The sequence below is a fragment of the Lepidothrix coronata genome, unplaced genomic scaffold (genome assembly GCF_001604755.1).
Source record: "Lepidothrix coronata isolate B3197 unplaced genomic scaffold, Lepidothrix_coronata-1.0 Scaffold18, whole genome shotgun sequence".
NCBI classification, from domain to species: Eukaryota; Metazoa; Chordata; class Aves; order Passeriformes; family Pipridae; genus Lepidothrix; species Lepidothrix coronata.
In genome coordinates this window covers 4427264-4443792 of record NW_016690198.1, presented here as the reverse complement: position 1 = coordinate 4443792, position 16529 = coordinate 4427264, and positions in this window count along the sequence as shown.

Sequence of the window (16529 nt, the reverse complement as noted above, 5' to 3'; positions counted from 1 at the left end):
TAAGTTTGAAAGCATTTACTTGAAAGTGAAAGAAATACATCTTACAGTAAAATCATAATGAGTGAAAAATACATCAGCTTAGTATGACTGCTTACGTTACTACTCCTTATCCTGAAATTACACATGCAGACTTGGAAAAAGTATGAAAAATATTTATTAACCACAGCATCTAAAGTTGTATTAATATCCAGGGTATGGCAGCTCATTTCCATTATGGTCCTGTGCGCAGAAACTAAATATTCAGTCAATTGACAAGTGCAAATCAGCTCCCAGGAACTTCCTCAGTATGGGAAGAGCATAACTGTGAGCCAAATGCATTGTTTTAATTCTCTTGGAACAGTTTTTGTGCTGTTGCAATGGAAACTTATCATTGTTTTATGACCTATGCTGTGAACGTATCTGCAGCCAGGCAATATACAAGGATCAAATATGCAGCAGATACACTTTTCAATTTGACTCTTAATTCTGATTTTTTGTCATAAGGTTAATTGCTCTGTTAAACTAAGCCTCTTATGAATAGGCAGACAAGAAATGAATACTCATGGTTAAGTCTATATGATGAGACACTGTGAGTCTTTTCATCTTAAGGTGATGTCTTATGCAAGGAGATAACATCAGATGTTTCTTTCTCCACGCAGAAAACTGAAACCAGAACTGCAGCACACACTGTGGAGGCAGTCTAACCCGCAGTATAACAAGTACATTTCATTGCTTGATGATCTACTGCTTAATCCTGTTTGTGCCATTCTCTCCACCTTATAGGGGACGTTTAAGAGAAGAACTAGCACATTTCTTACACAACTTTCTTGAGGTATCTTCCTTCTATTCACCATAGCTGCAGGCTTAGAATGTGTGCTAGTGGATGGGAAATCCATTATATGAATTTTTCCTGTTCCAATCTTCATATGATCAGAGTGCTCTTGCTATTTCTTGAGCCTTCTCCACTCTCCAACAAACTGATAAAACATAAAAGCCATTTTCAGCCTATTTCAATTGTGATAAATTAACAACAAGCAAGTTTTTGACAGTCTGGAGAAGCGGGCCAATGCAAATCTCATGAAGTTCAACAAAATGAAGCGCAAAGTCCTGAATCTGGGTCTTAGCATTCCCAGGCACACCTACAAGTTTTAACAGAGAAGTGATTGAGAGCAGCCCTGCAGAAAAAGACTTGGGTATGCTGGTTGACTCAGCGTACTCCAGCAGTGTGTAGTCACAGCCCAGAAAGCCAGTCAAGTCCTGGGCTGCATCAAAAGGACTGTGGCCAGCAATTCTGCCCCTCTGCTCTGCTCTTGTGAGACCCAGTCTGCAGCACTGCATCCAGTTCTGGTGTCCCTAAGATAAGAAGGACGTTGAACTGTTGGAGTAGTCCAGAGAAGCCCACGAGGTTGATAAGGGGACTAGAGTATGTCCTCTACAAAGACAGCTTGAGGAAGCTTAGGCTCTTCAGCTTGGAGAAGTAAAGGTTGTGTGGAAACCCCTTCCAGTGTCTGAAGGGGGCTTACAGGGAAGATGGAGAGGGATCCTTCATCAGGAACTGTAATGACAGGACAAGGAGTAATGGATACAAATTGAAAGAGGGGAAATTTTGGCTAGATATTAGGAAGAAATTTTTAATGTGAGGGTAGTGAGACACTTGAACTGGTTGCCCAGGGAGGTTCTGGATGTCCCAAACTGGGAAGTGTTCAAGGCCATGTTGGATAAGGCCTTGAGCAACCTGTTCTAGTGAGACGTGTCCCTGACCATGGAAGAGGGAATTGAGACTAGGTGATCGCTGAAATCCATTCCAACCCCTTAACATTCTATGATTCTAAAATAAGTAAAATTTATTTAGTTGCCTTGCAATAAAAATTGGGAGTTGAATATTGACAGCTTACAACGAATGGGTAATTTGATTTGTCTTTATATTCCCTGTATAATTTTTTGTGCCTCACTGCCAAATCTTACTTCAGGAATGTTGAACGCTAAAGAGATTTTTTTCCTAGATGACTCCCTTTGGCAATAAAAGTTTTATTTAGGCAAAATAGTACCAAAATTACTGTAGTGTCCATAAAGTTATTTTCTGTTCTTAAAATTCATACATACTCCATGTTACTATGACATGTTGGAATCTTTAATCAAGATAAATAATATATTTATTTCAATAAGTAGCAACAAATATCTGCTTTACTACAGAAGACAGGATCAGAGAACAGTGTTTCATCCAGAGAATATATGTGATTCTGGCATCGATATGATGACGTCCTGTTTCCATAATTTGGGCCTGGCTGCTGGGAAAGCTCTGTTTGACTATTGTATGTACTTCCCATAGTTTTTACTTACCTTAATTGATTGTAATTTTGTAGTTTGTAAACTATGTAGGCAACTGATCTCTTCTATTCTACTCTGTAGGCAATTGATCTCTTTTATTCTACTCTAATCATGTTTTCATTTACTGAGAATTAAGTGTAATGTATTACCTAGAGAAAATCATTGTTTTTTATCCTGCAAGTCTAATTTTCAGCTGCAATATGTTCTCTGGGTCCATCTTTTTAGTCTTTGGCTATATCTAAGCCAAGCAGACTGACATCTTCACTTCACTGGCCACCAGTGTTTTAATGTGCATAGGTGCTGAGAAGAGGCTATTTTTTTTTCACTTTGGAACAGATGTAGACTTTTTTTTTTTTTTACCAAGGGAAAGTAACTAACCAGCTAGGTCCCATTGTCTTTAGTTTAATTCTGCCAGATAAAAGTTTAGAGAGAGAACTTTTCAAAGAATTGTGTTATATATCCCAGATGTTTATTTGTGAATGTTGTTTGCAGAATTTACGTCAGGTAACGAAAGACTGGAAAATCTCTTGGTATATAGCTGCATAGACAGCTTTAAAAAAAAAGTGCTTATATTTTTAAAAAAGTGCTTATATTACACATTTAAATAGCAATACAGTTCTACAGCAATTCCAACCTATTTGCTAAATAGCAATATTCAGGATTTTTCACTTTTAAGCAAACCGTTTTCCCAACAGCTGGAAATGTTTTCTAGCTTATGGTGTATTTATGTTTTTAAGTTGACTGGTGTGCAAAGTCAAATTTCTCTTAAGCCTTTAGAATGAAATGACAAGATACAAAATCCGAGGCTGATCTAAAATTCTAACCTACAATCAGCTGAAAACGATATTGCAAAAATAAAAGGGAAGTTATTATGAGTATTTTTTTTCTTATGGTATCTGCATATTTCTAGTGTTAGTGGTTTTTTTCTGAAAACTGGGAAATGCTGAGTAGTGCTCTCCCAGTAGCTGAGAGTGTCATTTGTGATTACGTTCTCTTCTGTTGTGCTGCGTTCCCAAACTGTAAGTCCTCAGTAAGCATGGGTTCCATAACTTTTTGGATAATGTGACATGGTGGGGAATCACAGTTCTCAATCCCTAGACAATGTTTCAAGGGAGGACACTAGAATTTCAGGTTTTGAGAAGATTGGGAAGATTTCCTTTTTTTTTTTTCCCCAGCCAACACATTACCAGTGTTCTACTTTACTTGTCTGCATTGTCTATTCATTTCACATCTGTTGTGTTCTGTCCAGGTAGTCAAGGAACACATTTACCAGGCTTGCTAGTCTTTTAACCCCGTTATTTAACCCCACTCTATTATTTTACCTGAAATAGGGAGAATTGTGTTCATTGTGAGCACATTAACAGAAAATTCCAGGGAGATTAGTTTGACATTAGAAAGCATCAATCAGAACACCTTGTTTTCTGAGCAACATTAAATAGCATCTAGCTAGCCTTTGCACCTCTCTTTCTCTTTCTCTTTCTCACTTAGTCATACTGGATCAGAGATGTCAGTGAGCTTGTTTCTTGAAAAAAGTTAGATTCTTTGCTTTATGTTAGAAGAATCCTTTCAGAATGTACTTTACAATGTAAGATGGTAGTCTGTCTTCTATGGTGCTCAGTCATAATTCTCTTACCTTCCCCAGAGATATCAAGCAGGGTTTAAAAGTGACAGAGTTCACAAGCACCAGTTCTGTTATAATTTTTCTTCTGCTTTCCAGGACTCAAGCCTGCCAAAAGCATATTATGTTGTCTTCTTTAACTGATATATATACATATATATATATTGAAAAGTTAGGAAAATCAGACACATCTTTACTAGAAGGTACAACCCAGGTAAAAGAGTTCAAGCCTTTAACAGGCAGGATGCTACAAATCAGTGATAAACAATTAGTGTGTAGCACTTTTTTCTGAGAAATCTCTGTGTGAACTGATTTTTGAAAGAACCATGTAGGGCTCTCCTTCTATTCCAGACTTGATATTACAAGTATTCCCGTAGCTTAGCAGTCATAAATCCACAAAATCAATATCACTATTGAGAAACTAGCTGACTCTTCTGACTCTTGCTTTTCTACATCTCTCTGCAACCGTGGTCTTTGCTGAACAACCATGCAATTACAGTCCTGCAAAATTATTTCTGTTCCTAACAGAGATGGGAGCAGATGTACTGAATCAGAAATATGCCCACATTTATCTCCATTGCACATGTAAACATAAATTAAGTGCATATACTGATTTGTAATTATATTGTGGGAATATGAGATTCATGACCTGCTCAAGTTTAAGCTGCCCTAAGATGTGCAAAAAACTTATTTTATTTCACTGTATGCAGCAGAGAGGAAAACTGCTATGTTTACTTTTATCTTGAGAAGTAGTGTGATGGTTTCACTCTAGGCCTTCCTGGAGACCAGCTTGTAACCAGGAAGGAACTAGGAAAGTGATCACGGAAGTATTCCATGCTATTCCTTTACGTAACTTGGGGTATAAATAAAGCCAGCAGGAGGGACCTCGCGCTCTTCCTTTCCGGCGAGGTTCGAGAACGGTGGGTCCCTGTCTCGGCCTGGTTTATCTGGAGCTGAGGCCTACAGTGACTGCTGTTATCTGCCACGTGTGAGGGGAGAGTGCTGGGCTGCGTCGAGCCATCCTGCTTGTTCAAAGGGAAGTGGCGAGATTTTGCTAATTTACCTTCAGTTGGCTGGTTGACTTGTTTGGTCTTTGTCTCTTTTTGTCCTTTTCCCTTCTCCCTCCCCCTCTTCCCTTTTTGGGGAGCTGTTTGGGATTTCTGGAGTTGTGGTGTATAGTATTCTCATTGTATATATCTGTCTCATATGTAAAATACATATATATTTTTGCTATAGCTTTGGCTGCTTAAGTCGTTTTTTTTAACTCTTCCCTCTCTGGGAAGCAGGTCATTGTTGTCGAGTTTCAGGGACTTGGCAGGAAACCAGCTCGAAACTTGCACAAGTAGTAACATTATTTGAATGTTTGTAATTTAAAAGAGAGAAAATTTTCACGAGATCTTGAACCCCTTCTATTAAGGTCGAAGAAGCAGCTTTCATGGAATAGTGGGAAGAGGGACCGCTTCCCACTAGTAATAGAGGAAGACTTCCACAGAGAAGTTCCTTGTGACTTCATAGGGCTGTTAGATTTTTTATTGGTTTGGCTTTGAGTTTTGTTGCTTTTTTTTTGGTCACAAGTTCTTGCTTTGCTGTAGCTTAAGCTTTTTTGTTTTAACATATGTCCAGTGCTAATCATTGTTTGGGGTCTGCCAGAGTTTAACATACTCTCTCTGTCTTTTCCCAACTCTAATGTCCTTCCTCCAAAAAGACCTTTTCTAGATTGAGAATCTACCACTACATTGTTCTGCCATTTGGAGACTGCAATTGGTAGGAGAGAGAAGAGTTTTTTCTTTTTACTGGAAAACCAGTTTATGTGAGAGAGCAGTAGTGTATTTTAGGGGTTAGGAATTGATTAGAGAACAGAGACAACAGTTTTCTCTGAGCTATAGTATTCTAGATGTAAGGAAAAAAAAAACCAACAAAAAACCCCATGCATCAGTAAACAACTCCTGCAAAATAATCTTATATCAATTATCTTCTGAATAGATAAAATTCAGGGGGAGCTATAATTTATGGACATTTTGTGCTTCATTTTAAATGCAGTTTATGCACATTAAAATTTGTGTTTTCTTGAAAAAGGATGGAAAAGGAACATTTTTCAAAGTCCTCAAATAAAATGTTTTGTCAGAGCTTTTTGAGTCTTGCCAGCTACATTCTTCTTCAACTTTTGTGTTCCATCTCATTTTGGCTGCATTATTTATCTATATTGTGGTCTATTTAGTTTATTTGTATTATATTTTCAGCAGTTGAAAGGCCAAATTGAGAAAGTTGAACTACTAGTTTAAGAAGGAGGAGGAAAGCAATCATAGTTGCTAATGATGGCTATAACAAATAGAAAGATTCATTCAACTAAATCCTTCCTTTACAGCCTGCAGAGTAGAGAGAGGCTGCTTTAATGGTATGGAGTAAGGGAACAAATGTGTTGGCAGTATTTTTGTTTGATTGCTGTGTATATTCTCAAAGAATCTCAAGATCCTATGAAAAATACCATACCCTTTATATCTGTTTGAGTAAAAACAGTTTGGAATTTCTGCTGAGTCCAAAAATGCAAGGCAACATGTTTAAGGATGTGTGTCTAAAATCTGTTTTGTTTCCAATTGTTCTGAGATGTAATGTGTTTTGTTGCAAATTCTCATTCAGATAAAACAGCTTAGACTGAAAAATGGAATCTGGCAGGGAAATAAAAATTAATGACAAATTATTTATTGCACTGCCATGAGGAAGTTTTATTTGACTGAATTATTTAATTGAAAATCTACATTTTAAGTGGATATGTGAGAATATTCCTCTGGAGTTTTTAAAAAGGGTTTTGGGGTTTTTTTATAATTTCATGATTAAATAAAAAAGAAAACTTGAGGGGCTAAACTCTTGAAATATAGAGTAAGTACATGAGGAAGGGCATAGGGGCACAGGGTAAACCACTGAATTAATTAATAGTATGCTATAAAATAATAAAGTATTGTGCCATAGTTAAACTACCATTACAATTTGAACGAAAGAATTCCCACAGTCTTTAGAGACTTAAGTTTCTCCTTCTCTCTGGCTTATGAAATGGCATTCCTCCTGACATTTTCAATGTACTCGGGTTATTAAGACTCACTGAGGGAGGACTGACCCACACAGAGAGGGATTTACCAGCCTCCTAGAGCTTAAATTGTCTTCCTCCTGAGTTCTTCTTGGTCTCACCAAGAGTAGTTAGCAGTCCTGCAAACACACAGAGTAATGGTCTTGTTTCTGTCAAGCACAAGTGCTGAGACTTGGCCTTTCTTCCACTCGCTCCTCTTTGCATAATGCACAGAGGTTTAAAACAACTTGGCGCATACAAACTTCAGCATTTTTTGAGGACCTAGAGAAATTATATAGCATTATATGGTTCAGTTTCATAAAACCTGAACCGTGAAAAGCAAGTATATATCAACATTGTTTTGTTTTCTTCGTGACTGGGAGTCTGAAAACAACATTATGAATATCTGTGCACGAATTCCTTTCTATGGTGAAATAAATCTTTCAAGAAGTACCTTTTTTCTGCCATACAAAAGTTCTCAAGGTCATGTCGTCACTTGCTAACAATGACATGGCAATCTTTAAAGAGGCATTTTCAGTACAGTAAAACTAGCTAGAAAGCCTTTGAACTTGAAATGTGCTCTAAGAACAAGGACTCCTCAGTGATATGAAATCTTCTGAGTAGTAGGTGGAAAATTGCACTTAAAAAGAAAAAAAAAAGTTGTAGGAGATAAAAATAATAGCGGGAAAGTTGTTCAAAGTTGGTGATTTGGAGCCAGGCTTTCCCTGAGAGAAAAAAGTCAATTTGACCTGTAACCAGTATGACAAAAATTATGAGTTAGAAGCTCTGACTCAAAGATATGCCCATCCTTGTCCTCCTGTACCCTGTGCATCTAAAATTAAAGCTTAATTTTCTGTGTAAAGTAAGAGTGGGGAAGAGAAAATCTTCCCACAGAAATAACAAGGAACATGATTTTCCTGATGCATTTTCTGGACTGAAATTCTTAAACAGCATATCTATTTCACCTTGAAAGCCACAGTCTGGTCCCTTAAAGTGTACTTGCATTGTATCATAACGGAACCAGTGTACTGGGTCTGGCTGAGTTCATTTCCCACAGTAGCCCTCACAATGCTGTGCATTGCATTGGTAGCTAGAAGAGTGTTGATAACACCCCAGTGTTTTTGCTCCTGCTGAGCACAGCACCAACACTGTAACATTCCTTCCTCAGTCAAGGGCAAGATCCTGGGAGGAGATCCAAGTAGGCCAGCTGATCCAAAGCAACCAAATGGATATTCCATACCATATGACGTCAGCTCAGATATAAAAGCTAAGAGAAGGAGCAGGAAGGCAGGCACTTGTCTAATGGCTGCCCACTGAGAAACTGTCCTGCATACCCAAACCTTGCTTCTCGGGAGTGGCCAACCACCCCTGCTCATGGGGAGTAGAGAATAAACCGTTATCTTTTGCTTCTCTTTGCTTTTGCATGCACAAGCTTCCGCTTTGCTTTTGCTTTAAATAAACTGTCTTATCCCAACCCACAAGTAGTTTTTCCACCTTATTCTCTCCACTGTCTGGCTGGGAAGGGGAGTGATAGAGCGGCTGGGTGGGCACCTGGCATCATCTTCAGTTTCAAACCTTCAGATTATATGCTAGTTCTGATTTGAATTTTATTTTCCTTCTCCTTTTGTCTTCCTCTGTAGCATCAAAGCTGTCTGTGAATAGGACTAGATTCACCTCTGTATTCATCATCATGGCTAGGCTTCGCAAACGAAGATTTGGGAAAGGCTCTATCCACATTTGTTACAAGCACACTGGTGGCTAATAAGGCCAATATGAGATAGACATGTCCAGCTGCAGAAGGCACAACAGAAAGACTCCTTAGGTGGTATATTCTGCAAGGCACGATTCTTTCTGCATTGTCTTTTCTCCTCAAGGGTGATCCTGTGTGCTTTCTCAAAGGCATCAGCAGCGTTATAGATGGTGTGTCTCCAGGCTTCCTGATTGGAGGCCAGAGTAGACCAGTTATGATGCTCAATATGGCCGAGGTTGAGATGTTGTTTCAGGGAGTCCTTGTATCTCCTCTTCGGAGCTCCTCTCTTGCGGCAGCCAGTGGCAAGTTCACCATAGAGCAAGATCTTAGGGAGGCAGTGGTCCTTCATCCTGGAGATGTGCCCTGCCCAGCACAGCTGTGTTCTCAGTAACATGACCTCTATACCTGTGGCTGCTGCTTGTTCTAGAACAGATGTATTGGTCACATAATCTGACCAGTGGATGTTTAGGATTGTTTGGAGGCAGCGTTGATGGAAGCGTTCTAGGAGACGCAGGTGGTGGCAGTAAATGACCCATGATTCGGATCCATATAAGAGAGTAGACAGCACTATGGCTCTGTAAACACTGATCTTTGTACTTTTCTTCAAGTGTTTATTTCCCCAAACTCTTTTATGAAGCTTTCCGAAGGCACTATATGCCTTTGCTAACCTGTTGTCTATTTCTCCGTCAGTCTTACCGTCCAAGGAGATGATGCTACCTAGGTAATTAAACTGCTGGACTGATTTGAGCTCTGATTGGCCAATAGTGATATGGGGATGATGGAAGGCTTCCTGACGTGCCAGTTGATAGAGAACTTCTGTCTTCTTTAAGCTGACTTCCAGCCCAAAGAGTTCAACAGCGTCTGCAAAACAGGATGTTAAACGCTGCAGGGCTGCTTCTGTGTGGGCCACAAGGGTGGCATCAGCATAATGCAGCTCTCGGACAAGATGGTTTAAGGTCTTAGTGTGGGCTTTCAGTTGCCTTAGGTTGAAAAGGCTTCCATCAGTACGGTATCGAATGTAGATACCGTCCTGACCATCGAGGTCTGCGTGGCCCTTTGGAGCACCATGCTGAAAAAGATTGTGAACAGGGTTGGTGCAAGAACACAGCCTTGTTTCTCACACCATTGGTTATTAGAAAGGGCTCAAAAAGTGCATCATCATATCTGACTTGGCCGCGCTGATCCTCATGAAGTAAGGTGATTATTTTAAGGAACTTGGGGGGACAACCTAAACGTTCCAAAGTCTGCCACAGACCTTTTGTGCTCACAGCATTGAAAGCCTTGGTGAGATCAACAAGGGTTACATAGAGACCAGTGTTCTGTTCCCTACACTTCTCTTGCAGTTGTCTGAGAACAAATACCATGTCTGTGGAACTCCTGTTGGCTCTGAAACCACATTGGCTTTCAGGTAGAATTCCTTCTGCTATAGTGGGTATTAATCTGTTTAAAAGTATTCTTGCCAGGATTTTGCCAGCGATGGAGAGCAGAGTAATACCACAGTAATTTGAACAGTTTGATTTATCTCCTTTTTTCTTATACAAAGTGATGATGACTGTGTCACAAAGGTCTGATGGTAGTTTACCTAGTTCCCAACAGCGCACCACAAACTCATGAAATTTAGCATAGACAGCAAGGCCCCCGTGTTTCCATATTTCATGTGGAATTCCATCAACCCCAGATGCATTGCCAATTTTCACCTGCTGTATGTGCTTAAGGGTTTCTCCCAAAGTGGGGGCAATATGCAAATCATTTTTCACTGGTTGTTGTGTGATGGACTGAATTGTTGAGTCTTGAACTACATGGCTAGTACTGAAGGGGGTCTGAAAGTGTTCAGACCACCTCTGTATTACCAGGTAGATTACAGCCCAAAATGAGCAAGATATTTTCTGAGTTTGAGATGATGTCCTAAGTATTTAGGAATTGTAATTCCATTACAGCAAACACCATTTCATATTCTTCTGCTCTTAATTGTAAAGAGTTATGTCTCAGAAACAGCATGCATTCTTTCTCTTTTTTTTAACCTTCACTTTTTCCTTTTTTTTCTTTAAGCTAAATGGAAAGCTGTGCCTTGCAGTGATAGCAGGAAATTTACGTTCCTACTCAGTTCACAATTTTTTTCATAGTCATTGCAGATGAAATTTGCCATTGTGCAGAGAACTGGCATAACATCCAAGTATTCTTTAAATGTTGCCTAAAAGCAGTGTGTTCTTGCCTGGTTATTGCCTCCTACATTCTGCCGTGCTTTTAGTGCATGTCAGAAAATGTTAGTGGCCCTACTGCTGCTCTTGTCCCAGGATTAATATCATCTCTGGACTGGAGGTAGAGGAGCCCATGCAGCTGCTGTTGAAGAGTGTTGCTTCAATCAAAATCAGTGCTCAGCTGCTTCAGGCGCCATGCAGCTTTTGGCAGCTGTGGCAAAGGGATTAGCATCCATCCAGGGCTCTTACAACCTACGGTAGTGAAATATTGCAGGAACATGCTGTCTTCTGGTATGTTGGATAAAAGATAAAGGGGAAAGGCAGGTGGGAAGGCTTTTCCAAAACAAGTTGGGATTGAAGACCTGCAAGGTGGTGTGAGATAGACGGGTAAGAAGGAACAAATGGTGACACTATGGAACACATCAGGTTTTATTTGCCTTTTACAATACCACCTTTGAAAACAGTGTATCCATCTGCTCAATTAATTGACCTGACAGAAATAGCTTAAGCTCATCTGTATTCTCTGGTTTATACTGAAGACACACATTGCTTTTGAATACCCCAAGGCATTATTGCACCCATAAAGAATTATTTGAATATATTTGTTCCTAGTTGTTTTTCTACAATCTTCACTCCTCATTTCAGACTGAGATATGCAAAGATTTGGCAATGATTTTGAAGGATGTCACTTATGCAGCAAAAGGAAATGTAGTGGTAAATTTTTTTGTACAAACAGAATGATGACTTTATAAGAAATTTTTTTATAATAATGAAATATGTTACATGCACAGCAATGAATTCAGGAAATCACGCAAAACTAGGGATTTTCCTTTCTGAAGTTCAACGGGCAGATAGATCTTGCATTAGTCTTGCAGAAGCTTAATGATATAGATCTAATGTGTCTTTAAAAGTATTCCAAATTTCAGGACACTGTAGCATTTGTGATTATAAAGAACTTTAACTCCTTATAGTAAAGCAAAACAAAAGTGCTGGAGACAGTAGGACCCAATACACAAGCCTATTCTAACTTTCTTCTCTCCATCCCATCACTCTTTTTTTTTTTTCTTAGCCATTTGGTTCACAGAGTGCCTATCTGCTTTTCCTGAAATTCAGCTAATACTAACATGTTCTGCAATGACCTAATGGCTTAGAGTTTCTCTGGGTGCTCAGGGGACTTTTAGCTGCTAATTTTCTCTTTTATCCAGTAACTTTTCAACAAAGTGAAAAGAATATTAATTCCACAATTGCTCTAAATACTTATCTTGAAGGGGCATGTGTGCTATTCTGTATGTATATAATCTTCCAGATGCTATGTCAAGGAATAGATTCTCTACTTACCTTTTTTTAATTGGAAAAAGTAACTCTAAATTTGGAACAGAGGAAACCTTACCTGCACTGACTCTACAACTCCACCTGAAATGCACTCAGTGCATTATGGTGCTATGTCCCGGAACTGTTCACTATTTCATGTGCCCTCCTTCTCCTGTATAATATGTTCTGAACCAATATCATACTTACAAAATACACGTAGAATAGATATAGGTTCTTTCAAAGGTAGCTAATTTTGGCTATTGGCAATGAAATACTGGGTTTAATTCTAACTGAGTTTGTAGGTTTGATACTTTTTTCCTTTGTCCGTGCTGATCTCATTCTCCTCCACTATGGGAATTCCTGCTTTACATTTAGCTACCAGGACCAAGGAGAGTTAGCCTTTAGTTGGTCAAGTACTTAACTGCTATTCCTGATTTTATTTTCCTGACTCTTCTTTGACCTTGTCATACCTAAATGTTTTGCTCCACTGGTGACCCCAAGGAGATACATGCAGAATTTCCTTTTCTCAGTCTGAGCAACACAGTTTGACTTAAAATATAAAAACTGTTGAGCAGCAGTGCTCTAATCCAATGGTTTATTCAGCTGCATATCCACTCTGTCACCTACGGACTTGTTTCTTTTGCTGCTGATACCTGCTTCAGTTGGTGCAGATCAAAGAAAAACACACCATCAAAACCAAGTATGCTGGTCTCATGGAGGTTTCCACGTTGGTTATATTTTCAATTAAACTTTGCCATTTCCCCATAAACATATTTTACTTGCAAAAACTTAATTTCTTGGGTTTAGCTTTATGATTTTCTCATAATACTCCTTAAGTGTAACCATTTCACTTTTGATTGGAACTCCATATTGCTCTTACTGAATTTATCGTAGCAAGGATTATTAAGCAAAAGATGAATTGGAAGCTCATTTGTTTCACTTCTCCCTCCCTCTTCTTCTTTCAGTATTTTCTTTCCTGTATAACTTTCTCTTACGGCAGCTAAAAAAATCGAGGATGATAAACCAGCCCTCTGACCTACCTAAATCACTCTACTCCCTTTGTTTTCCATGTTTTGTGGTGTCCCACTTTTGCAGAAAAATTGCTAGAGCACAAAACCAAAACTGCCAAGCTGATTGTTATCCTTTTTGTCTGGCTGCCCTGGGTGGTGCTGAACATCTTTATGCATCATTCATGGTCACTGGAGTACACTAAAGTAGAGCCGTCTGGCTTTTCTGGCAGATTATTAAGTTTCCTCTCAACAATTAAAAATTAAAAGCGAAGATTATTCTTGAAAACACAGTTTGAAGTACAGGTATCATTTTGGTTTTTTTTTTTTTTCTGTCAAGCGCTCCTTTGTAAGGTGTGAAACTGTAATATCTACCTGAGATTTGCAAACCTGACACCTTGAAGTACAACCTGAACCAAAAATGGAAATTATTACAAAAATATTTCTGTCCTCGTTCAGCCCTGTCCTGCCCTGGCTTGTGTCTTTTCGCGTTAAGGGTTGTTGACAAGAAGAAATAGTGCCTAATGGAAATTAGAACTGACTTCTGCTTTTTATTCTATTTGGTTGCTATAACTGTGCCTTCTGCTGTTTCTTTTGAAAATGTTCTGTCTATATAGTAAATTATTTAGCTTGTAAACAAAGAACTATATAATTATGATCGAATTCTAATTAATATTAGAACTTAATGATCATATGCAAATCTCTTCTACAAATAGCAGTACCTTGTGTTAAAAGCTACATAATTGAACTAAGAAACACATTTCATTCTGCTTGCAAAGCTATATTAAAAAAGACCTAATCCAAACAATGAGTTGTGTCAATTAAAAAAAAAAATGCATGAGACAAAACTGCCAAATTATTTATCTTTCATTAAGGAAGAAAATCACATGTTATTATCTATGCTATATGAGCACATTTGCTGCAAGTTGGCATGGAATTGAGCAGCAATAACCATAAAAAATGCAACCCATCACTATGCTGAATCTAACTAACTGTTATTAAGTAAATGCTAGAAAATGGGAATACAGAACAAGGAGAATATTCACTAAATAGTGCTACATTCTCCATAGTCAGAAAGGACTACTCATCATTTAAAAGTATAGAAGCAAAATTATATGCTTGGAACTTAATCAGTGAGTGGTTATAATGTACGTCTTTGTAGCTTTCCCATAAACAAATAACAATTGAGCCCTTTTTAAATTAAAGGAGGTTGATGCTTTGAAATTAAGCAAGGCTGTGATGCTTTGTGGTTTTATTCAGGCATTTTGGAAAGATTAAATAGTAAGCACAGAAGGGAAATATGAGATCTGAATTTGCATTTCAAAACATCCTTTGCTTTTTATTGCTAGTTAAAATCTGTTCAGTAGCTGATATATTTCAGCAGCAAGAGGAGATCTAGTATCATTTGAGCTTATAAAACTCTAATCAGGAATACAGTCACCTTAAGAACTGTCCTTTACCTGTGATTAGTATACAAGGATTTCATTTTCTACACCGTTACCACTTCATTGACAGCTATAAACATATAAAAAGCTAGATGTGTTTTGAACAGTTTCAGTAAAAGACAAATTGCAGGGCTTTGTAACCTTTCTGTGGGAGTATATGCTGTAGCACATAATAACAGGATAAACCCCTCAGTTTGGACACTTTACAGACCAGGATACTTGTTCTATTAGATTAATATTTTAGTATGTCTCTATGTTTCAAAGTGAAATTGCAGAAATTGTTAAAATCGGTTGACATATCAAGTAATAACAAGACAAACATTCATCACTATTATCCTGATAGAAATCATAGTAAGTCCTTCAGGAGCTTTGAACCACAATACCAGAAATTTAGAATAATTTAGAAAAATGTCTAATTTAGATCAAAACCAAATAAACTTTACGACCTTAAAAATTCAACAAAGCTTTAAAATGCATTAGCAGAATAAAATTATTTTTAAAAGTCAATGGTACTTCTTCCTCATAATCAGTGGCTTAGCATTTTTAATATATTTATCTGTGGATGGAATTTTCTTCAGTTGATACTTACTGAAGTAATGCATTTTACCCATCACTTCTTTGATGTGATAGTGACTGAACACCTAAGATGAGCCCAAAAGAAAATTCTGTATTTTTATTTGCTTGTTTTTCTTGTTGTTCCATTGTCACTTGTTAAATGTGTTTAATTTTATGTTAGGATTGAATTTACCTTGCATGCATCTGTTTGTTGGAAACAAATCTTGTCTTCAATCAAAACCTGGCAGAAATGTTTTAAATACCTTTGAATATTCTGCTTATACAATAAATTTTAATCAAAAACCAAAACCTGCTTCATATTTTTGAAAGCGTTTTGTAAAATAAAAAAAGCCTTTCAATGCACTTCACATAATCATTCTCCTCATAGTTAATCAGTGCTGAAAAACAGCCCATATCTGTGATCAACTTATCTTAAAAGTATTTTTTGTGCCAGTAGGCTTTTCAGAAGTGATTTTTCTCATGCTCTAGGTACTTAATCTATGTATAGTAGGTCGGAATGGAATAAACTAGAAATAATGAAGATTTTTTTAAATTATTGAAGTATATGAGTCATATTGCTAAATTTGGAAGCTGTCAAGAACGTGAGCCATTCCTACCAATTGGTACACAGCTGAAAGGATTCATATCAGCTCTCCTGCAGTCAGTAGGGATTCAAAAAGATGGTTTGCAGGGAGGAGATAACCCTTGGGGAAGACAAAAAAGGTGATTTTACATTGCTTTACTGCTTTGCTATGACTTGGAAGGTTATATGATTCGCCATCATATTCCCTTGACAACTGCAGCACTAACAATGAAGGTTATGAATAGATTGTGTCAGCGCAGCTGTGCTCTGCAAAGGCTTTCCGGAGGGACTATGCGTAGGGTTGTTGCTGGTGGTTTATTAGGCACAGTTTGTGTTTTAGAACCTCCTAATCCTTATGCTTTGCATCTGGATTACTCTGTGGGTGAAATCCTTCAAACCAAGCCCACACGTAGCTGATTTTGATGAGGATTAGTGCATAAAGATGAAATTTGTTATTCCATGTATTAATTTTCAGTCTAGCTTCACAGTGATTGCTCTGGAGAGAGCTGACAAGAGTGCAATTAATAGTTAAATCCTGCTCTCTGCAGCAGAGATGTTTCTTCAATGCTGTGAACTTCTGCTTGTATGAGGGAATACTTAAATTTGGCTTAATTTGTATGATGACTGTAGATTAAAAATACCACCTTTATTTTTATTTGCTTTGATGTATTACCGAATTCCTATGAATGCATAC